This window comes from Miscanthus floridulus, chromosome 14 (genome assembly GCF_019320115.1).
Source record: "Miscanthus floridulus cultivar M001 chromosome 14, ASM1932011v1, whole genome shotgun sequence".
NCBI lineage: Eukaryota > Viridiplantae > Streptophyta > Magnoliopsida > Poales > Poaceae > Miscanthus > Miscanthus floridulus.
This window is the reverse complement of record NC_089593.1, coordinates 49,341,316-49,365,776: the sequence shown is the minus strand read 5'-3', so window position 1 is coordinate 49,365,776 and position 24,461 is coordinate 49,341,316. Positions and strand designations below refer to the sequence as shown.

Sequence of the window (24,461 nt, the reverse complement as noted above, 5' to 3'; positions counted from 1 at the left end):
CCGATAGTGCAACGAGCTCCCTAATGTCGCCAACGCTAACGTGATAGGAGTCTTCCTGTCTAGGACAACCTGCGAGTCTTTGGTTCACAAGCTGGGATGCAAGGGCCCGTGGACTACCAAGGAGCTCCTAGACATGGCCACCAGCCACGCCTCAGGAGAAGAGGTAGTCAGAGCAATCTTTGACTGTTCCAACAGCAAGGCAAGGTGGGACAAGGGTGCCGACGAAGGCACCTCCAATCATTCCACCAAAAGGAAAAACAAGAAGCAATGGCACGAGGACCCACTCGTGGCTGCTGCTGACCACAAGGGCAGTCGGAAGCCCATGGAGGGCGCTCCAAACCACTTCGAGAAAATGCTCGAGGGGCCATGCCCGAACCACGCCTTCCCTGTAAAGCATGTACTCAAGGACTACGGCCTCATGTGGAAGTTCTTGGCCGAAAGTGCCAACAAGGGGGAGCAGGGGAAGGAACCTACCCCCACTATCGACGACGCTGAGGAGAAGGACGACGGCTTTCCAACGCCGGATGGCTGCCTCATGATCCTCGGAGGATCAATGGCCAATGACTCCAAACGGTGTTAGAAGTCCGCCATAACCTTCGATCAGACCGACCATCCGAATGTCATCCCGCATCCGGGAAGGTATTCACTTGTTGTTGACCCGATCATTAGCTCAAAGCGCCTCACCAAAGTTCTGATGGATGGAGGCAGTGGCCTCAACATCATGTACGTAAAGACGCTCGACAAAATGGGCGTCGACCGAACGCACCTCCGCCCAATCTGGGTGCCTTTCCACGACACCATCCCCGAAAAGCAGGCCACGCCACTCGGACAGATCGGTCTGCCCGTTACCATTGGGGATCAGTCCAATTACAAGACTGAGACCCTCACCTTCGATGTGGTAGGGTTCCCCGGAACCTTCCATGCCATCTTGGGATGCCCATGCTACGTGAAGTTCATGGTCGTCCCCAACTACACATACCTTAAGCTGAAGATGCCAGGCCCACATGGGGTCATCACCATCGGCACCTCCTTCTAGCAAGCTTATGAGTGCGAAGTCGAGTGCTGCGGCCACACCACAGCAATCGTCACCTCTAGGGAACTCGCTGCCCTTAGGGAGGAGGTCATCGAAGAAGCGCCCGACGCAAAGAAATCGACCGAGTCGTTCCAATCGGCAGAGGGCTCCAAAGAGGTCCTCATAGAGCCCAACAACTCTAAGGGTAAAATGGTATGCATAGGTACCACGCTCTCCTCTGAATAGGAAAGCACGCTCATTGACTTCCTCCATAACAACAAAGACATCTTTGCATGGAAACCCTCGGATATGCCAGGCATCCCGAGGGAGGTTGCCGAGCACACCTTGAAAATCCACCTAGGCTCCAAGCCGGTGAAGCAACGCCTACACCGCTTTGATGAGGAAAAGCGCAGGGCCATCGGTGAAGAGATAGCAAAACTACTTGCCACTAGATTCATCAGGGAAGTACACCACCCAGAGTGGTTAGCAAATCCTGTTCTTGTACAAAAAAAGAGCAGGAAATGGAGGATGTGTGTCGACTACACAGGTCTCAACAAGGCATGCCCAAAAGACATGTTTCCTTTACCACGCAAGGCAAGGCTCACAAGTCAAAACCACTATAACAGAGACCATACCCTGCGCGGAGCAGTACTCTGTAGCCACCCTGACATTCTATAGTAACATCAACAATGTTGTAGGCGCCTACCAGTATCTGGTGTCCGTCGGTATGGGCACCAAGGCTTGGTAGACGTGGACAACAAGGCTCGGTAGCATACGCGCCCTTTCCCTCTCACTTGTAAAGCCGTCCTCTTCATCTATAAAAGGGGGTGCATTTCCTCCAACAAGGGGGACCGACTCTTGATGGATAAGTTGAACACACACAACACTTCATACACAGCTGAGCTACAACCAAGCTCTTGGCAACCTTCTCGATCATTCCATCAGAGACTTGGGACTCGTACCTCTCTCGACTATTTTGTATCCCCTATTACGAACCATTTTCGGTACTAATAACACGAGCAGTAGCAGCAAACTGGACGTAGGGACGTTTAGCCTGAACTAGTATAAACCTCATGTCCATTAGTGCACAATCTGGGCCTAACGCGCAATAATCATAAATTTACTAGCCGGTGTTTGTTCGAAACACCGACAAGTTTGTTACAATATAGGCTCTCATTTTTAACCATCAGTGAGACACCCTTATCGAGCCCCTGTAGAGATTTTGACGAGCAGGAATCAAGGATCGAGTTGCCCAATTTGCCCGAAGGAGCAGTTTGTATTATAAGTCAACTCGAGTCAACAAGCAGTCAACCAAAGTTATTGGAGAAGTGTTGCCCTAATTCTCAGACATATAATTGTTAGGCTGTCAATGCTTGAGATATGGATATTGACCCTAATGTCAAACCCCAAATGCTTGGATCAATTTCGTAGAAACAGAGAGTTATCCGCCAAATATTTGTACAGCAATAATCAGTGGAGAATGAGTTGTCCTCCACTTGCCCAAAGTCCCACATGTCATGTGCACGAAAATGGAAAGAGAACCATCAGCTTAAGCATCCCAATTCAACTCACTCTGTCATTTCTCACCTTCCTCCCTCTCTCTAGAAAGCAAGAACAAGGAAGAACTAGAGAGAGAAAATGGAGGTTGGAGATGTAGGTGGAAGGTGAAGTAGAAGGAATGGAATCCAAGATCATCATCTCATCAAGCTCAAGCCATCCTCATCTTATCCATGGTCATGGTTAGCTCATGAGCTCTCATCTCAATCATTTGGATATTTCTCTCAAACCCTAATCTTAAATCTCTCATGCATGTATAGATCATGGAGTGTGGTGATTTCTCCTTCATCACAAAGGTAAGATTAAGGCTCTATGCATGATTAATCTCTAGAGATTTTTCTCAAAATCCCTCTCAAGAAATTTTTTGGATTTATTGTTGGAATATCAAGGAATGGCTCATTTGCCTCTTCAAGGATGAAAAGCAAGATGTGATCAAGCCTCTTCTCATGATCATGATCATCTTAAAGTCTCCAAAACCCAGAGCTAACTTTTCATGGCTCAACCCTAAGTCCTTATCTTGAGCTCTCATGGTTAGAATCATCCCTAAACCCCTAGGTGCACTAGCACTACTACACTCGGACCATTCACAGCCATGTCATAACCCCCATCGCAGTTGCATTTTGGCCTTGGCAATAAGCTGTCGACAATGATGATCATAGCCTTCACAGTCGTTATCTAGGACCGATTGCGCTGTACACTAACACTACCGATTGGCTTATGATCCATCCACTATTAGGTCCTTGCTTCCGTCGCATTGGAGCACAACCCAGCTGTGGATGTACACTAACACCGCTGCATTGGCAATGGATCCACTTGTGTCGAGGCTATCAAAACCGTTGTGTAGGCACATCAACTAACTATGTAGTGGTCACTAGCACCGTCGCCTTGTAGTTCAACCTGACTATCAGCGGTGCAGGTGCACTGTCGCTTCGACAGCCGAGACGCCTAAGTAGAGGTTAACACCACCATCGCTTCAACATATGATCCACCAGTACAAAGGTCATGGTCACTATCGCCTTACACCATGATCCACCTTTGATGATCATTTAGTCGGTGTTAAGTTACTAAAGGATTCAGCGGTGATATACTTTTGATCCCTTGCCGCATCATACATATAGCGACGATGGTGATAAAAAAACAATGAATTTCATCCGTTTTCATAATAGTTACTAATTCAGCTGGGCCCTTAATAGCTTCATGAACACAAAGCATACAAATATATAATCATTACATACATAAATCATGTTCACAAACAAGAGTACTTTTTTATAATAACAATGGATGCTACCATAACATCTTTCTCAACTGATGTCCTAACACAAGCGGTACATAGAGCATATTAAAGGTACTGATGTATATAGACTTACATAACAAAACGACATAGCTGTGCTCCTTCTATGTGGCACTCCTGCTTGCAAGGCAAAATGAATATAATTAGTGCATCCTTTGGATTGGTATCCAATGCACCATGGAACCTCTCTTATTCATCTATGATCCACAACCTAAACAAAGCAGCAAAATTAATAATATTGAACTTACCATTCCTTTAGTTAACAAGCCAAAATTAGCCTATACATACATAGAATAAAAACAACTGCCTACCTGAACAAAGACTATCGTGATGACGAAATGCAGGAAATGCACCTTTACTGCTCTGCTAGTGACTCCATGAACAAGGGAACATAAGGAAGATAGTAAGGCGTATTCATATGGAAATGCCATCTTGATCTACAAAAGTGGATGACATGTGTATGGATGGCATGAACCTTTCTGCGGTCCATGTCATATGCAATCAATGTTCTATCCTTCCCTAATAAGGAAAATGAAATTCTATTCTAGGTGAACTGTAATCACTCTGTACTCCCCATCACAAAGCTCAGAACCAACTTTAATATTCTTGTGCCCAAATAGTTCCTCCGTGTCTACAACATGCTTCAAACTCTAGTTATCAGTATCATAGTCTTCAAGTATCCACACTAAAAGCCTAGACCTATTGTAAAAATCAGCACTGGCACACACCCAGGTGACCTTGAGCTTGATGGATGGACATTTCAGCACCACTTGGTTTATGAATTGTCCTCCATGTCTTTCCCTCAATATCCACAGCAACTATCACAAATTACTCAAGTATGTGCATAAAACCATTAAGAAAAACACTTCTTCGATTTTGAACGTTGAACAATATTACCCTCGCCCCATTCAGATTCCTTAAAGATCCTTGCTGCAGTTTTAGATGAGTAGATCTCCACACCTACTGCATGCACCCTCCATCTCAACAAATTCAATCACATGGAAGTGCGAGGACGTTGGGATCAAAACCTAAGTGAGCCTGACCAATAGAATGGATGCTATGCGATAGTACATGCCATTTGTCAGTCGCCGGATTACAGACAACATAATGACATAATCCATCAGGCCTAGCACACCAGCAAAGGATGAGGCCGCTACAATAATCTGAGGCTAGGACTTTTTTAAGGGTGGAGGGCAAGAAGGACAATGAGGGTCGTTCACTTGTGATGCTGGTGAAGTGGACGATTGCCCTTCCACTAGCTTCCATAGAAGAAGCCAACGATAGTCTGTGAAAGCTTCTTATGCTGATAGGAGTTGGAGATGACGCGCCTCCAGCAGCACAAGGACCGAGCAGGGGAAGTAGCGGAAGATGTCGGCAAGCACATCATCTGAGAGGTTGTCCACTGTGTTCCTCATGTTGGGAGCCTCCTTCATCTGGAAGGACACCACCAGCCGAAGAGATGAGGCCGCCTTGCTATGGAATTGCATCAATAAACATTAGTAAGGAGATGAGTTTTGAGGATAAGGGACGGGGATGCAAGTAAGGCCTTATTACACTTTCCTTTGGATCTAGGCAATGGTGAGCATGAGTGGCAACGCTGCTGATAGTAGCAGCTCGTTCGTTGGTGGATCTATGTGGGCAATCTGGTGATGTGCACCAGCGCGGAGCAAGAGCTAAGCAGTGCTGATGAGCAGGAGCGGCGACGAAGAACAATAGCAATGAGGAAAAGAAAAGCTATGTGTGTGGGGGGAGGGAGGGCAGCGGTGGGGTGGGGGTGTGGGGGTTAGGGGGGATGTTGGAGTAAGTTGCTTGCTCTCTACATAACTTTTACGACACGCGAGAATCGAACTTTCATCAGTTCCATGCGGGAGAGGTTCAAACGCGGGATTAGAAATTTTGCAACTAAGAGGTGGTGAATGCTGTCGCAGAACCGAACCAATTTATAAGAGTACAAGTACAATGACAGCCCGCAAGCGGTCGCACTGTCATACTTGAACCCATATAAACCCGGTAGTCCGTCGAGTACCACGACGGGTCTCGATAAACGATTTACAACAACCAAGATCGTATATGATTCAACATACATGTCATATATTACATAAAGTTCACAGATACATTTCCATCATTAGAGTATGAAACAAAGTTACTACAAACCGAGTTTGAGAGATAAAAGCGGAAGCAAATTAAGTTTGAAAGTAAAGTTTCCAACATAGTTTAGTACAGTGCCAACATAGGATCACAATCCATAAAAGCATGTAGAAGGATTTAATAAGAAGCATGCCCAAGGCTTACTCCTCATCTACAGCAGGATAGAAGCAACTCTTGCAATAACCAGGGTACTCAGTGCCATCTACAACAATGGGGAATAAACCCTGAGTACGAGAAGGTACTCAGCTAGACTTACCCGTCATAAACCAGAAATAAAATGACTCCAAGGATCATGCAAGGCTATATAAGTGGAGATAGCTTGACAACATTTTGCATAAACGCGATTAACTCAGTTATACAATTATGATTCCGTTATCAAGTTGATTGTAACTATCCATCTCTAAATTAGCAACTAACCTATGCCAAAAATGTGGTATATCATTTTAAAAGCATACAATAGTAACCATAGCCGGTATTATAATCCCATATTCATTCGAACCATCATGTTCCATAACATAGTTACTACGATGTTGAGGACTAGCCAAGTTTCTCACTATCCGGGAGAGACGGCGATTCAAATCGATTTCAACCAGCTGGGAATTTATTCCTAACACAAACCTAGGCAGACCAGATCATTAGTCGGTCACTTTTAGTACAACTCAGGTCCACATTTCACGGGTTCGTACCACGCCGCACAGTCGGGTACACCAAATGCCAGGACGTTCAGGCCTAGCCTGCCCTGTTCCCTGCAAGGAGCACACAACAGAACAGGACCTGGCCTGAGTTGAGCTACTCGGCTTCATAGTCGGAACGAGTTATCCGGCCAGCTAAGTGATAGGCATGCGTTCAATCTTGTCAGAAGCGCCAACAACGGTACGGTCCTTAATCGGCACAGACAGAATATCATGAGTCAACCTACGCATAGACTTCACCCGGCCTTGATTTTCTTTTACCCCATGGTTCTGTTCCACGATAGCAAATATAGCCAATCGTGCTCTGGTATCCACCTATGTCTCGCAGGTGATAGGAAATCACCTGACTTCTACCGGTCTAAGCATGGCTAAGCATATATTCGATCCTAGACCTACACATGGTTAACGGTGCATATATCTGGACAAGGAATTTATATGCATCAAGTGGTTCCATTCAATTCTTATAACCTAATGCATCAATCATAAGGACTTAAGTAATCATTTGTAAAATACTAGGGAGACTTAGAATGCTCTGGGGCTTGCCTTTCAGAAAGGACGTGGGGCGGTGATCAGGGCACTCCAGAAGCTCTTCTGGGTTCTGCTCCTCACCATCGGGAGCTACGGCTTGAGGATCCACCTGCTGGTCCCCTTCCTCTACTTCGTCGAACTCCAGCAACGTTATCTCTTCCTCCGATCCTAGATGCATGAATATAGCATAAGGTATTGCGAATGTATGCATGCCGACAAGTATAATATGATGATATGTGATGAATGCATTCTTGTATGTAACCTTAACATCATGGTGCTGAAGTAATAACAAGTGTATCGTGTTTTACTGAGTAGGTGCATATCTCTTCTTAATTACTCAATCAAACACTTCAGCAGTTCATGTACTACACTACAAAATAGCAGCTAATTGTTTTACTCATAACTGAAGTTCTTCTTATCCAAATGTGGTGATCTTGAACTTTCTAGAAAGCTTATAAAATTGTCTACAACTCTTATTTAATCACCAAAAGCTAATTCATAATTTATCTTAACCAAAATAGACAATTAATCCAGTGCTGTCTAGAAATTCCAGAGAGCAAGCAATTCGGAATACTAACTTTAAACAGCTATAACTTCTAAACCCTATGGCCTATGGTCCTGAAATTTTAACACAAGATACATGAAGAAGTTATCTACAATTTTGTTATTAACCATTTTTACAGCAAACACTATTTTTACTATGCAACATACCTAATCACAAAATTTGTCCGAAAACCCTCCCAACTTGAATTATAAAGCAACAATACTTCTACTTCATGTAAGCATTCAAATTTTGACAACACAAAGTCTACCAACAGTTCAAGCATACCAAATATACTCAAGAAAACATAATGATAAAGCCCAAACTATTTATTTAAATGCCTTTATTATTTTATTTAGATACTTAGGTTAAATAATAAACATATACTAAATGTATATAATAAATTCTCAGAAATTTACAGTGGCCTACTAGTGCTACCGATAGACTACTGTAAAAGTTTCATGCCATTTGACAAAGTAAAACATCCTAGGAAAAAATGACAAGCTAGCAAGGGTTATTTTTGTGGAAACGGAAAACCCTACAAAAAGGTGTCAAGCGACAGATTTTATATTGTTCATAAATACTACACTTCCTAAGGAACACTACAAAATTTGGTTCACAATATTTGGATCTCTACACCCTACTTATCATTGTTTTCAAAGTTTGCAACGAAACTGAAAACAGATGAACTAGCATTCTCCATTGAGTCACAGACAGCTGGAGCCCTTGGTTCAATCGATCCCACACGTCAATACAGAGCTCGGCGCGGAACAACCGAAGTTCGCCGACGGTGACCCTCTCCAGTGGCGGCAGAGCAGGACGACGACGCCACACCATCGGTGACTGCTACGACTGGATCTAATGAGTCTACGAGTTGCTGCACGTGACGGCGGTTCTAGAGTACCAACCACTATGGTGAAAGGCGGTCGAAGGCGGTGCGGCCACGACGACTTACCGGGCGCGGTTAGTAAGCAAATGTGGGCGCGGTGAGACTCTGGGATGATGGATGGAGTGGCTGCTGGTGCTCGGCAGAGGTGGCGTGGTGCTCGGTGGAGTTGGCGCGGTGCTCGGTGGAGTTGGCATGGTGCTCAGCAGAGGTGGCACGGTGCTCGGCGGAGGTGGCACGGTGCTTGGCGGAGTTGGCGCGGTGCTCGACGGAGTTGCAATGGCACTGCTGCGGTGGCGGAGGAGCGACGTGATGCGGCGCAAGGCGAGCGGGGTGGCCGGCAATGGTGATGGCGACGTTGTCCGCTGCTGCGGCGGCTGCGGTTGCTGCGGGTGGGCAAAGGAAAAAGGCAGAGAGCGAAATGAGAGCGTGGGGATGGAGCGGGCGAGTGCTAGGGATGATAAAGTGTGCTCTGGCCCGACACAGCCGCGCTGTGGCTCAACGTGGCCTGGCTGCTCAGACTAGTGGTGACGTGCGGCTTTCGTTCCCTCCATGCGGCGGCCATGCTCTGTTGCCGGTCGGCCACTGAAAGACCGAACGGGTTGGCCATCAGAGCCCCGAACCGAGCCTGACTGACAGCGATTTGAAGCAATTAAATCTCCTAATCCGTAGCTTGTTAGTGCAACAACCTAAACATAACTCGTAGCCCTAAGTACCAGCTCCGATTTCTATTTAGAACCCATGCCCTAATTCTCAACCAAACTCGAGTTATTTCCTCCCAAAGTCGAACTTGTCAAACTGTCAGTGCAAGCTTACTTAGAAAAATTTGCTAAGTGTTGAAAACCGGTCTATGACCCAAACACAAAAGTTGTTCCCCTTATCAAATACTACAACTTTGCTTTAGTGGCCACCTACATGCAAAGTCTCTATCATGTGGTTCAAACTTGGTCAAACCTTTTACATTCAAATAGTGACTTATACAGGAACTATGACTTAGTGACTCATTTAGCCCTAGCCATGAATACCAAAGTTGTTCATAATGATACTCTAAACATGTTGAAGCTAATTGCAAGGTCACACACTCATTTCATGCATTGGTCACACATAGGGCTATCCAGGTCAACACATATAACATCACTTAAGTGCTTGATCATGAAAGGTGACCTTCATGAACAAGGTTCCATTTGCTAACCTAAGTGTTGCTAATATGTTTTTGTGACTCATATCAACCAATTACTTGTTTACACTCATGATCATGTGCATATACACATGGAAACATGAAATAACAAGCAATGCTGCAAATGTTTCAAACACATGTTTCAATTGTAAAAGCTTAAATATGAATGCTTGATGCTCATGCTCATGCAATGCAAGTCAATTTATGCAAGGCTAACACCTAGGGTGTTACAAATGCACAGTACCATCACTAGTGGCTAGGTCCTATTACCACCCGGAGACCTCCGTATGATACGGTGATGAACACTAAGGCAGACAATCTTAATGTTTGGCATTAAAACAAAGTGAAACTATGCACTTAGAAAACTAAGAAAAGCACAATTCCAGTACTCAGATTGAAAGGAAGCCAACTTGAGTTCAATGGTGAATAATAAGGCACACAGATTTACATTGAAAGAACAAGCACTTAGAAAACATAAAGAAAGCACAATACCAATACTCTTGGATTGAAAGGAATCCAACTTGAGTTCCATACATTCATCCGAATAAGTAGGTGGACACTACCAAGCTAACAAGGATGCTGAGAGCTAAAATACAGATACTAATTAGGCCGACACTATGCAAAAGTTAAAAGGCCTTCATATGTACATCATTGGTTGCATAATTAATCATTCTCCATGCAGATCCTAGTCGACCTCCATGGGATCGTTGTGAATCTTCGTAATATCCTATAGATCGTTGTCGACCTCCATGGGATCATTGCCAATCTCCATGTCATCCCAAGCTGTGACCACTACAACCCTATCCACATCCATTGGTACACTTTCATTTAGCTCATCGAACTTTGTTCATAAAGCACTGGTTCGGTGAACCAATACTAAGGACAATAAGGCTCACAAAGCTGCACTACACGGATATACAAGGCCACAAACTCCAGAATGAGAAGATCATTTGCATCTGTAGATCCAACAAAATTACTATAGCTAGGTTGGAGGTGAAGGAACAGATAGCACGAGAGAGCAATACAAAGGAATATAGAATACGGTGAAGGAACAGATCCAGTGCTGTTACCTTAGATTCAGATGGAGCAGAGAAGCAGCGATGACACGCTGAAGATTTGGGAAGTAGTATTGGAAAGAACTTGCTTTGCATTTCATATAAAAAAGGTGGCATTGAAGAGATCAAATTTACACGAATAGAATTTTTTTCATTGATTGATTATATATAAATCTAACATATAGACTACAGTTTGGACAAGTATATGATTCTACTCGTCCGAAAGCATAATAACTAATCTAAACTATTAAAACTACTAATACTAACTATAAACTACTTAATCTAAATATATGATCCTCTTGTAGAGAGGATCATGCTTGCCTCGCTCGCTTGGGAGGAGGTGAGGCGAAGTCGGAGTTGGAGCCAGAGTCATCATCGTCGTCGTCGAAGTCATCATCATCGTCTTCGGCGTCGGCGTCGGCGTCGATGTCGTCCTCGTCCTCCTCCTAGGTCCTTCTCGGAGCTCCACGGACAACTATAATCAGACATCCTGTCGTCGGAGAAGACGTTCTCCTCAAAGTAGTGGTGGGAAGGCAATTCGTCCTAGCTAGACGACGGGTTGCTTGGAAACTTGATGAGGCTATCCGACATTTTCTTTGTAGATTGGAAGAGAAGGGGATGATGGATGAAGAAGAGGGGTGGGTTTAGAGGGCACCGAGCTTGAAGTATATGTACAGCAGTGGGTACGCAGCTCTTACGCTTCAAGTAGCGGAAGTAATGGTAATTTGACGGTCTTGGAAGTTAAGGCAATTCAACACTCACGCTGAATTTATCGTCGGTTGACCAAATGCTACTTTAGGGCCGGTGAATAAAATGCATATCCCAGTCGGCCTAGCTTTTCATGCGACAGAGGAAATGGAACCTAATACCACTGCCGCATCTATCGTTAACCCATCGGTGGTAGAAGTCTGAACTACCGGTTTCAGTCCGAGGAGACCTCACTATCGTTCCAACCGACAGTGTAAGTATCACACAATCGCTATGGCAATGAAAGTGGCGACAGTGATAAATCAATCTGTAGTAGTGTAGTTAGACAAGACCCAAAACCTATCTAGCTTCAACCTATAGTAACACTAGAGCTACCCTAAGGATGTTGTGCACATGTGTGGATGTTTACAACCCCAAACTAGAGACCAAGCTAGCTAAAACCAAGAACATAGGTTCTGTCGCCCAACCAGCGGGGAGTCCATCAAAGTTATCAGAGCATCTGCCAATCCTTTAAGCCCAGTCACTAGAACCTTAAAACCCTTCGGTATGATTTGGCAAAGCGTCCATGGAAGGTGTTAGAGTGTCCGCTGAATTATATACCTAGAGAACCCGAGAACACCCAGATTACATCGAAGTGTCCGTGACATCTTGCGGAGTGTCCGTCGATTTATAAACTAGGAGACCGATGAAACTCGAAACCTCCTAGTTCCCACTAGAGCATCCGTCGAATGACTCGGACCGTCCAATGAATGGTGTAAACCCTAAGAACACCTAAGTCCTGAACCATCGGAGTGTTCCCTAGCACATCCGTGAGACAACAGACTGTCCGTTACCTCCGACGGAGCGTTCGTTAACCCAAACAGAGTCACACCATACCTAAGAGTCCGCCATGTGAATCGGAGTGTCCATCAAGACAACAGAAGATGTTAGCTTGTTCGAAAAGCTTACCCAAGAGGTCAACAATACTAGGTTAAGTTTAGTTTCAAATAGTGCAATAGTAGAACCACAGTTAGATATTTCTTCCCAAGTTCCAAATCAAGCCTTTATCTTCAAGTCCCATCAGTTATCTTCAATCTCGATAGCTATCTCTTTTAGGAACTGGTGTAGCGTGAGGAACGTGTGCAAGTCTATCCGTGGAACTGGCAAGAAGGTGGCGCCGATTAGATGGTGGTAGCATTAACCAGGGCACCAGTTTAACCTTACATGTGACATTCGGGCTAGGTTAGGGAAATGTTAGAAATCAGTCAAGCAACCCTTACTACCGGACCTAGAGTATGGTGGTTAATCCCGTATTTCCGTGTGGATACAGTTGTATACCTATGTAGAGTGTTGAAAGTCCCTCGGGACGGAAACCTTTATAGTTGTTCTTACTTTCTATACCTAAGGTAGTGTAAATGATGAAACTAGATGATGAATGATTTAATTATATTGATCACTTTTCTTGTGGTTATGAGCTTAATTATGAAATTATCTTATTAATGAATCATAAGCATGTCATAAGAAACGTCATTGCTTTTCGCAAATGTACAAATGCCTAGTAACACTCTTGCATCCACCCAATACCTATATGTTGGAATTAAGTCCTACGAGTACAAAATATACTCACTGTGCTACCTTAAGTTGTGTTTGCAGGTGTGTAAGGCATTGGCCTGAGACTAGCTCAATCCAGTGCATGGTTAGTAGACCATGGATTGGGCGTTCTCCGAGATGAGCTACGTGCAATCTGATGTTTTGATGAGTGACACAGTGAAGCCTAGAATTGATTAGGAGTAGCGTTTGTGTAACAAAACCTGAATTATTATTTTTCAAAGCTTTTACCAATAAAGATTACTTGACTTATGTTGGAGACTTGATTGGGTAACAAGTGAGATGTTAGGAATGCTTTATTTTGGGAATGTCTGTGTAACCCAACTCAAAGAGGAGGTGCGTTGATACTGTCCTGGGAGACTCGTGGTTGGTACGACAACCCCGGTCGTCTAGCGTGATAGTCCTCATCCCAGAACTCGTTCACGGGGTGTCACCTTTCCTTGCAGGGCAGGATCTGATGGGCGATGAAGTTGACTGTTATGCCAACACCATCGACATCGGTCCAAGCAAGGATCTCCAAGAGTTCATCCTCCTGGACCATCTCCTCGCCGCTCGGCCTCGATGTCCAGTTAGGCAAAAAATAGGCGAACACAGGCGAGCTGACTCTGGCGATCCCCGGCGATGACTCCGCGGTTGATCCCCGACAAAAAGGAGGAGATCCAACGTGGGACTCGACGCTGCATCGATCTATCGTGGTATCTCCCCTTGTCTCCCCTCCTTTGCTCTCGGGTCTGAGGTGCTCATGGTTGAGGTCTGGTTGCTTCTAGGAATCGGTGTGTTCTTCGATTCACCACTCTGCGGCGCAAATTCATGGGTAAACGCAAGCTTACCCTCGCTTTTCCTCCCTTCGAGCTCTCCCCCTGGAGACCTAAGAGTTCTGATCACCATTGGGGTCGAGCTCGGGGTGATGAGTGTGTACGGTTCCGTAGAAATGTTGATATCCGTTTTCAGGGCCCTGCTTCAGAATTGTCCAAATCTGAATTAGAGTTGTTGGATATGGATTTAGAGGACTGGATGAATGCGAATCATTTCCCTCCGTTGAGTTTGGCTCAGAAGAATCCTGTTGTTTCAGTCGGATTACCCAAACACTATCAACCTGACGACACTGTCAGATATGATCGAATGAAGCATCATAAAATTCCACCAATTGCTATGGTTGACTCAAATTCCATTGCAGTGGGCAATCTCCCAATTCAATTCACCTGGGTCAGCAAAGACCAGTTGGATAAGGAAGGTTCCTGCACTAAAATCTATTGACCAAATGTTGCTTGAGTTGGAGTCGCCATGGTAGAGGAAGTTTCAGAATACAGAAGTTCAGAATACAGAGGGAGAGCTGGCTCGGCTGGAGCAGAAGAGCACAACCAAAAGATTCACAGTGGCGGAGAAAGCTAAAGGTGTTGGGCCGGCCCAGTGTGGCCCATCCATAGACGATCTCTTCTCCCACTCTTACTCCCCACTTGTGAAAATCCCCAAACCTCGCTGCTCCCACAAGTGGTTTTGGGTCGTCGCCACTAGGGTTTGGGACCCGGGGGCGGAGCGATTTCCAGCGAGTGCTAGTGATATCAGGTAGTTTGGTGATAAGGCCAAGCATCTCCACCGTGTTTGTCCCTCGACAACCGACAGGAGATCTTTCATTGAGGTTGCGAAGGCCGCCATGGAGAGGAAGCCGTTCCAAGACGGAGATGGAAGAGATGGGGACCGTTTCAGATATGGCCGTGAGGGTGACCGCTATCGGGACTGGCGTGAAGATTTCCAAGGTCGTGATGGGTGGGGATGCCGCGAGTATCAGGATTACAACGATAGAGATCTACGCCAGAATCGCCAAGTGATTAGAGATCGAGATCAAGATCAGAGGGATTTTCAGGGGCGCAAGCATGCTAGTGTTGCTTAAGAAGTGCATGATGTCAGGCAGATGACAGAGGAAGATCTTCACCACAAAATTGAGGATCGTAGAAGAAATTACAACCAATATCAGAACTGGGGTGCATATATAGGTCAGTCCTCATCCCTTCCTAGGAGATGCTTCAACTGCAATGACTACGGTCATCACCAATCAACCTGCAAGAAGCCCCCATTCTGTTACAGCTGCCGAGATGTAGGTCATAAATCTGCTCAATGTCCCATGTTGCGTCTCTGTGGGTATGGGTTGCCTGGACAAATCTTTTATGCCCTGGATGTGCCAAAGACCAAACCTAAAAGCAAGATGGAGTCTGGTTCCAATATTAGAGCTCTGGTGTCTGTGTTAGAGGGTAGAGGTACTAAGCTGCGTATCAAGACAGAGTTGCAATACTTGGTGGATTTAGAGTGGAACCGGGATGTTAAATGCATTTCAGGCAGCGAATTCTTAGTTTGTATCCCTTCCAAGGCAGTTATGACCTTACTTAACAAAATGGGCAAGATCAAATTTATTACTGCAGACATTTTAGCTGTTGTAGAGGAGACAAATCTGGACCCTGATGTTTTCTAGGTTTTGCAGTCTGTGTGGGTTAGAGCTGTGGGTATCCCTGAGAATGCAAGATCAGAATTTGCCATTTTGGATTTGGCTAGACTGGTGGGGGATCCTAAAGAGGTCCACCTGCTGTCCTTGCAGTGGAGATCTGTGTGGGTTAAAGTCTCTTGTAAAAATCCAGACAAAATAGGGGGGACTTCTGAGGTTTTCTTCAACAAGAAGGGCAAGAGGATCTCGTTGTATTACTCTAACAAGTTGAAGAAATTCCCACCCTCTAAGCCCGATGATGATTTAGATGAATCTGATGAGGAGGATCCTGAATCCCAAGAGAGTCATGGTTGGCTTAGTCAGGCAAGCCACCTCCAAAAAGCTCAGCTGGTAACACGGGAGCTAGGACGTCAGAGTATCAGGGCAAGAATGTGACCTTGGGAAGTTGCAGTGATGTAATTAAGGAGATGCAAGAGCTGGCTGCTAAACTGAATCCTCAGTTTCTAGCACAACATCATGACACCCGAAGGCTCTCTGAGTTGCTCTCTGAACATCAGACAATCCTATCGCAGGACAATGACAAGATATCTGAAGCAATGCAATATTTTGTTCAGATAATTTGTGACCTTGAGGATAAGGAAAGTGGTGCGACCCCTCAGATGTCGGTTTTGCAAGAGAATTCTCCCAGTGACGTCCTTGAAAATGATACTACAGATCCACCAGAGAATCTTAACTGCTACAATAATGATTTGATGCAGCAGGTAGCCTGCCACAACTCAGTTAAGCTCGTGGAGGGCAGTAATGTGAATGTTGGGGTCAAGTCTATAGAGATCAGGCAGACTAACTGTAGCTTCACCAGAGCAGAATGAGCATGCTCCAGTCAATACAGATGTTGCTCCTATCGCTGCCAACAAGAAGCCAATATGCTGCACCAGGCAGAGCTCTAGAGTTCATGACAAGGAGGTACCTATCTAGGAAAAGGCTATAACCAGGAAAGCTGATGCTAAAGGTAATACTTCATCCCATCCTATTACTAATTCTCCCTGTTCCCTTGACACTATATCTAGAGTTTGGGGCTTCTCCTTGGGTGAGGAGGAAGCAACTTGTTTAGCCAATATCTCCCTAATCTAGGCTAAAGAAGAGGCTCTGACGGCCTTGAATAATGCAAAGCAAAAAATCCTGTCGAGTTCTACTGCTGTTAGAGTTGAGTTGGCTGATGAGAGGTCTAGTGTTCATCAAGCCCCAACTGTTAGAGTTGGAGGGGGACAGAGCTAATATTGAGGATAACTTATTCAAGTTGGGTCAAGGAAGAAGATTTTATTCTGGAATATTAGGGGGTTGGGTAATACAGATAGAAGGAAACTTCTGATAGAGCTGGTTAGTAAGCATAATTTTGATTGTATCTGTCTGCAAGAGACTATTAAGACTGCTTTTAAACAAAGAGAGTTGGATAGATTTGCTGGACAGAAAGACATGTATTGGTCCTGGCTTCCTTGCATAGGACATTCTGGGGTTTGTTGATATGCATAGATAAAGAGGTGGCTTCTGTGACAGCTGAGGATAGAGGAGAATTCTTCCAGAATTGCACACTTAGTATGAAAAATGATGGTTTCTAATGGATGTTATTTAACATATATGGGCCTGCACATGATGATAGAAAATTAGAGTTCTTGGAGGAGATTCAAAATAAGGTGTTGAGCTCTGATCTGCCAATGATGTTAGGTGGTGATTTTAATCTGGTAAGGAAAGTTGGGGAGAAATCTTCTGGCAATGTTGATGTACATCTAATGGATGCTTTTAATGATATGATTAATAGTACTTCCTTGAGAGAGCTGCACAGGACAGGTAGTAGGTACACTTGGACTAACAAGCAAAATCCGCCAATCATGCGTCTTGGATAGAGTTATAGTAACAAATTCTTGGGAAGATAAGTCTGACCTTACTACAGTGGTAACAGCTCCAAGATTGGGATCTGATCATAATCCACTCTTGCTAGACACTAGGGACAATCTGGGTATACAGCAACACTACTTTAGATTTAATGCTCACTGGTTGAACCAACCAGGCTTTTGTGAGTGGGTGAAGAGTAAGTGGCCAGACAGATATAAGTACGACCCATTGGATCACTGGCACATTACTTCAGTAAAGCTTAGGGGAGCTATCAAGGGGTGGGGTCAGAATCATGATAGTCAGCAAAGGAAATCTAAACAAGATATTATAAAAAGAATATCAACCTTGGATGAGTGGAATAATTCTAGACCTTTGGCTCAGATTGAATGGACTAAAAGATATGAATTAGAGAAAGCTCTATAGTAGATTTTAACAGATGAAGAGATGCAGTGGCAGAGAAGAGGTGGAGAAAAATGGATCTTGGTAGGTGACTCTAATACTAGCTATTTCCACAAGTGTGCCAATGGCAGAAGAAGGAAAATGCAAATCTCCATGTTAGAAGTGGACAATCAAGAGGTGGTGGACCCCCAGGTGGCAGATATGCATTTGGACTCAGAATTGTGGCCTAGTGATCAACAAATTCAGCAAGCTGACAACGAGTTTCTGATCAGACCTTTCAGTTTGGAGGAGATTGATAACACAATTAAAGAGATGAAGAGTAATACTGCACCAGGTCCTGATGGGTTTTCGGTTGAATTCTTCAAATCCTTTTGGCCCCCAAATTAAAGGAGATATTAAGGAAATGTTGGACAATTTGCATGCTGGGATGTTAGAGTTATGGAGATTGAACTATGGGGTAATTATCTTGCTCCCAATGTCAAGCCAGCTACCAACATCAAACAGTTCAGGCCAATCTGTTTTCTAAATGTCATATATAAGATCATTACTAAAACTTTGACTATCAGACTAACAGCTGTAGTCAACAAGGTGATTAGCCCTTTTTAAATAGCTTCCATACCTGGCAGGAATATTAGAGGGAGTGGTGATTCTTCAGGAAGTGTTGCATGATCTTAGAGCTACTAAATCTTCTGGAGTTATTATTAAACTAGATTTCGAAAAGGCCTATGATAAGGTCTACTGGAATTTCCTGGAGGAAGTTTTGAGAAGAAAGGGTTTCTCTGACATTGGATTCATTGGATCAACAAGGCTGTTAGGGGGGGAAGGGTTTGTATAGATCTGAATGGGGAAAGAGGGGAATATTTTAGAAGTTACAAAGGTCTCAGGCAAGGAGATCCCTTATCCCCCTTGCTGTTTAATTTGGTGGTTGATCCTCTGTCAGCAATGTTATCTAGAGCTTGTGATGCTGGCATCATTCAGGGCCTGGTGCCCCATTTAGTGAATGGAGGTCTCTCACACTTACAGTATGCAGATGACACAGTCATCTTGCTTCAGTACTCTCCAGAGATTTTGAGGAATGTCAGGTTGATTTTATCTTGCTATGAAGCCATGTCTGGGATGAAAATTAACTTTGAGAAAAGTGAGATCTACACAGTTGGCCTTTTCAGATGAAGAACAGTGTGTGGCAGCTAATGTTTTGGGGTGCAAAAGTGGCTCCTTCCCTATGAAGTACTTAGGTATGCCTATGAGCACCTACAAAATATCCAAGGCACAGCTGAGCTATGTCAGTGAGAAAACTGAGAAGAGGTTAGGTACTTGGCAGTGTGAATATTTATCTTCAGGGGGCAAATCCACTTTGATCGACTCATGCCTCTCTAGCATTCCCATGTATACCATGGGGGTATACTAGCTTTATGAGGGGAACTTTCAGAAGCTAGACACAATCAGATCTAGATTTTACTGGCAAGGGACATCCAAGAAACAAAAATACCTTATGATTAAATGGGAAGCCCTAAACAGGCCAAAAGAGTTTGGTGGCTTAGGCTTTCTTGATGTTAGAGTTATGAATGTGTGCTTGCTAGCTAAGTGGATAGACAGGCTGGAAAGGGGTGACAACAGTCTCTGTTGTACTCTGTTGAGAAACAAATACTTAGGCAATAAAAGTAATTTTTAGGTCAAGAACAGGAAAGGCTCTCAGTTCTAGAGGTCTCTGTTAGATGTTAGAGAGTGGTATCAAAGAGGGCGTGGTATAAGAATTAGAGCTGATCTTCAAACTAGGTTCTGGCATGACTGTTGGTTGGGCGACTGTCCTTTAAAAATCAGTTTTCCTAACTTGTCCAAAATCGCTTCATATCTAGATATTGAGGTTGCAAAAAAAATGTGTGGATGGACAGTGGCACATAGAATTCAGAAGACAGGTGGCTGGCATCCTATTAGAGGAGTGGGAGAATCTACAAATCCTGTTAAGTGAAGTTGAGCTAACTGATGGGCGAGATGAGGTCTTCTGGGCGCTGGAGAGAACCAACAAATACTCTTCAAGATCTCTGTACAGATTAATGACTACCGGGGGCATTGTTGATCGACATATGATGCTAATTTGGAAATGCAATATCCCACTGAAAGTAAAGATCTTTATGTGGATGGCATCGCATGATAGAATTCAGTGCGCAGTTCAGTTAAAAAAGAAGTGGTCTGGGGCTGACGAGTGTTTCTCTGGTCCTTTATGAGGGACTGCTTGGGATGGGAAACATCCCCGGTTAGTTGTGACTCATTCTTTCGAGAGATCGTGGACAGATGTAGAGGTGCAAAGCAGGGTGTGACTTTAATCCTATGTGCAGGTGCGATGTGGTCGATTTGGAAAGCTCGCAATGACATGCTGTTTAACAAGAAGACACTGGCCTCCTCGGCGGTGCTCGTTTACAAGATGGTGCCGCTAGTGAAGACCTAGAGCCCTTTGTTGAAGCCAAAGATGAAGCCCCTTGCGAACGGAATGATCCAGTTGGTGACAACAAGTGCTTTCTCTATAAACATCGAGGCGTGGTGTTAATTCTAGGATGCTCTTTTTACATTTGTAATGCCATGTTTGTCTCAAACTCAGTTAGATTTCTTTGTTTACCTCCTTTTGGTAGCTACGCTAAGAGGCGCTTTCGAACTTTCCTATAAAGCTAGTAGCCCCAGCATGGGATCTTTGGCTTGATAAGCTTTCAATAAAGCCAGGCAATGCCTTTGATCTAATCTTGTGTTCCAGTTCTTCACCGACGAATTTAGTGGGACCGTCTTGTACTGGTCGTCCATCCCATCGCGAAGCACCAGATAAACTCCGCCCATGATTTTTGGGGCCCCTTGCCCAGAGAAGGGGTTTGAGGCAGAAAAAGTGTGGAAGAGGTTGAAGTGCGGATCTATGCCGAGGTAGGCCTCGCATAGACGGATGAAAATGGAGATGTGGAGGATGCTATTGGAGGTGAGATGGTAAAGAAGAATGCCATAGTATTGAAGCAGATCGCGTAAGAATGGATGCGCCAGAAGCCCAAATCGTCGATAAAAGAAGGATTAAAAAACGACAATCTCACTGTCACGGGGGTTCAGGGAACACTGACCTGCTGTAGGGTGCCATGTGGCGGTTGCTTGCTCCGCCAAGACGCCGTCGATGACCATCTACTCCAGATTCGATTGACCGTATGTCTATTTCACCCAGTCCTTGTCCCGGTCGTTCCCTTGCGGGAGCGCTTCTTCTACGGTGCCATGGATTTGTTTGGATCTGGCACTAAGCAGCGGTGGCGGTTGGATTCGCTCTAAGAGCAGAGGCTTTCGCATTCCAGGATTTTTGAGAAACCGTACCCGTGTATATCACGCAGCGCAGATTTTCCGAATTCTTCGCTGCTGCGATTAATGGGCCGTTTAACAGACCGTTGGTTTCTTTAATGACAAGGCCTTTATTGCGGGTTAAGCGCTAAGCGTAATTTATTTCTACTATATGTTAATACAATTCCACTTTTTTTTTTGACCCTGCTACAAGATAATTCTTTATCTTTTAGCTGGCTCGAGGACTAAGTGTGCACACTTTACCTGACGGTGAGTGTACTGTTGCTGTCAAGTTTTCAGCTAAGCTAGAGACCGGCTAGTTTCTCAGCTAAATTGGGGACTGGTTAATATTTTTTTTTTGACCCTAACACTAGGTGTACTCTACACCTAATCTTAGGTTTGGGGACTACAGTGTGTACTGCACCTTGCGGTGCATGTACTGTTGTTCTTGAAATTGTTTTGACTAAGTCAAAGATGTTAGTTACATGCCTTTGCTCTTCTCAGATGACCAAGTCATCGAAGACATTCATCTAACATCACATTCGGCATCTAAGTGTGTAAACTTCATCTAATATAAAGAATTTTCAAATTTTTATCTTGAGCTCCTTACATCCTTCTGGTGAGCCTTATTTGGCTAAGTTCGAGGCCTGCTATCCAGTTAAACTGGTCGGCAAATGTTTTCACTAGTCGGCTGATCAATTAAACTGGTCGGCATCAATTTTAATAGGTCCAGTAACCAGTTAAACTGTTCGGCTTCGATTTTCATCGCTTGGTTCATCAGTTAAACTGATCAGCTCTATGCTAGACTTCTCGGATTTAGACAAGACGGCATCACCAAGTGGATACAAGGTGCTCAGGGACTATCTATGGGGGTACAACCCCGGGTACCACGACAATGGACATGGGACACACCACAAGGATGGTACAGCCCACAAGATGAAGACTTACGACGCACGTCACTACTCGACGCACACCGCAAGGCATGACAACAATATCCTGAGGATGGCGCAAGATCTGTTAGGATATGCCAAATATTAGATTCCTTGTAAAGATTATCTCTTACCCGATTAGATTAAGACCTGATCGGCATGTAACCCTACCCCCGAGCTATATAAGACGGGTAGGGGACCCCCTCAAAGCACATCTCATCATATACGATAGCCAATACAAATCGACAGAACATAGGATGTAACACCTCGGGTGTTAGCCTTGCATAACTTGACTTGCATAACATGAGCATGAGCATCAAGCAATCATAAATCATCATTTACAATTGAAACATTTGATCGAAACATATGAAACATTACTTGTTATCTCGTGTTTCTTAGAACATATGCATATGATCATGTACAAATGAATGCAAGTGGGTAGTGCTAGTCACTAAAACACCTTAGCTACACTTAGGTTAACAAAAGGAACCTTGTTCATGAAGGCCACATTTCATGATCAAGCACTTAAGTGATATTTCATGTGTTGACCTGAATAGCTATATGAGTGACTACTACATGAAATGCTTAAATGACCTTGCAAATTGTTTTAACATGCTTAGGATATCATTAGGAACAACTTTGGTATTTAGTGCTAGGGCTAGTTTGGTCATTTAGCCATGGTTTGAATGTGTATCATGATTTCAAAGTGACATGTTTGACTAAAGTTGAACTAGGTGTTAGGGACCTTGCATGGAGGAGTTCACTAAAGCAAAGTTGTAGTATTTGACATAAGGAACAACTTTTATTTTTGGGTCATGGACTGATTTAGCTTCTAACATGCTTGAATGGGTCCCACAAAAACCAGCAAAACCAAGATTTCATTACTTAACGAATTTTTTCTAAGTCCTTTTTACAATGGCAGTTGATAGGCTCAACTTTGGACTGATTTTTCTCCCTATCTATTGCGAATTAGAAGAAGGTTTCTTAAGAGATATTGTAGATGGTACATAGAGGTACAAGTTTGTTAATTACGGTTTTCGATTGCATAGCACGGTTTAAGTGAACGAACGCCGTCAAAACTGGCTGTCAGGCGTCCATCGCGGTGTCTGAATCGGCTGATCGGCTGTCTTCGGTGGCCGACCGTTGCCAGGACAGAGCCGTCGCGTGGAGCCAGCGGCTGGCCGCGCGTCGCCGGTGTCCTGCCCCGCGCGGCAGAGCCAGGCCCAGGCCGCCTTTATCACCCGCAGCGCTCGCCCGCTCCCACCCCGAGTCCCATTTTTCATTTTCGCGGCCTCCATCGCTCACCCGCAGCCGCCATCGTAGCCCAGGAGCGCCGCCGACGCCATTGCCGGCGCCAGCTCTCCCTCGTCGCCCCTCTGTCACCACAGTAGCCACGTAGTGCCCCCTCAGTCCTACCGTGCATGTATTGCCAGCCGTAGAAGCACGGTAAGCTCCCGTGCCACGTGCGGTCCTCGCCGGTGCTCCGCCGCCGCGACCATCGTCGTAGCCGCACCGACTCCGACCTCCATTCGCTGAGTTAGTTGGTAAAATGGCTTCGTCGTAGCTCGTTTATACTTGGCCGGACCTCCTTTCGAGCCTTCACGGCCAACTCCGGCACCTTGCCGTCGTTCCGCCCGCCGTGCCATCGTAGCCGCCCGCCATGGTCGCCGGTGATGAGCTTCGGTGCTCCTTCTAGCCGTGCGAAGGGCACCATCGGGTGCGGGTGGATGAGTAGACCATGTAGGCGTAGTCGATACCACCGGCAAGTTCACCCGCGACGAGCTAGGGCCGTGCCGCGTCGAACGGCACCGCCTCCCCTGTTTCCAGTCGCTGACAAGCGGGCCCGGCTGATCGGTGGGCCCCGGTTGCCAGTGACTGGTATTAGAAAGCTAGTTCATTCTTTTTAGATTTAAACCCTAATTTCATGTGTTTTGTTATTTTTGTATCTTTAGTTTGGTAGCTCCTAAAATTGTGAAATAAATATGGTTGTGTTCCTTAGGAAGTGTAGTATTTAGGAAAAATATGTTCTTGGCTTCAACAGTAGAAATTTCTGGAGATTTAAATAAGGATTTGAAATGTGCTTTTGAATGCATTCAAATTTGTTTATTTTATATCTAGAGTTCCTGTGCTCCAAAAATTATGAAATTTTTGTGGTAGGCTATTCTTGTCATACATGAGCTTGGATAAAAATTTGAGGACCAGTGCATGTGTAGATCTATAGTTATAGATTTTTCTTTTATAAATAGTTAATCCTTGCATGAATTTTTATAAATTAATTATGAGTCCAAAATTCATGAAATTTATTGGAGGTGATACTAGTACCA

General features: G+C 44.6%; 1 pseudogene; it reads left to right on the top strand.

Annotated features, from left to right (window-relative positions):
• The first annotated feature begins 13,759 nt into the window (after positions 1-13,759).
• Positions 13,760-20,707, top strand: LOC136505118 (uncharacterized; annotated as a pseudogene).
• Positions 20,708-24,461: the final 3,754 nt, after the last annotated feature.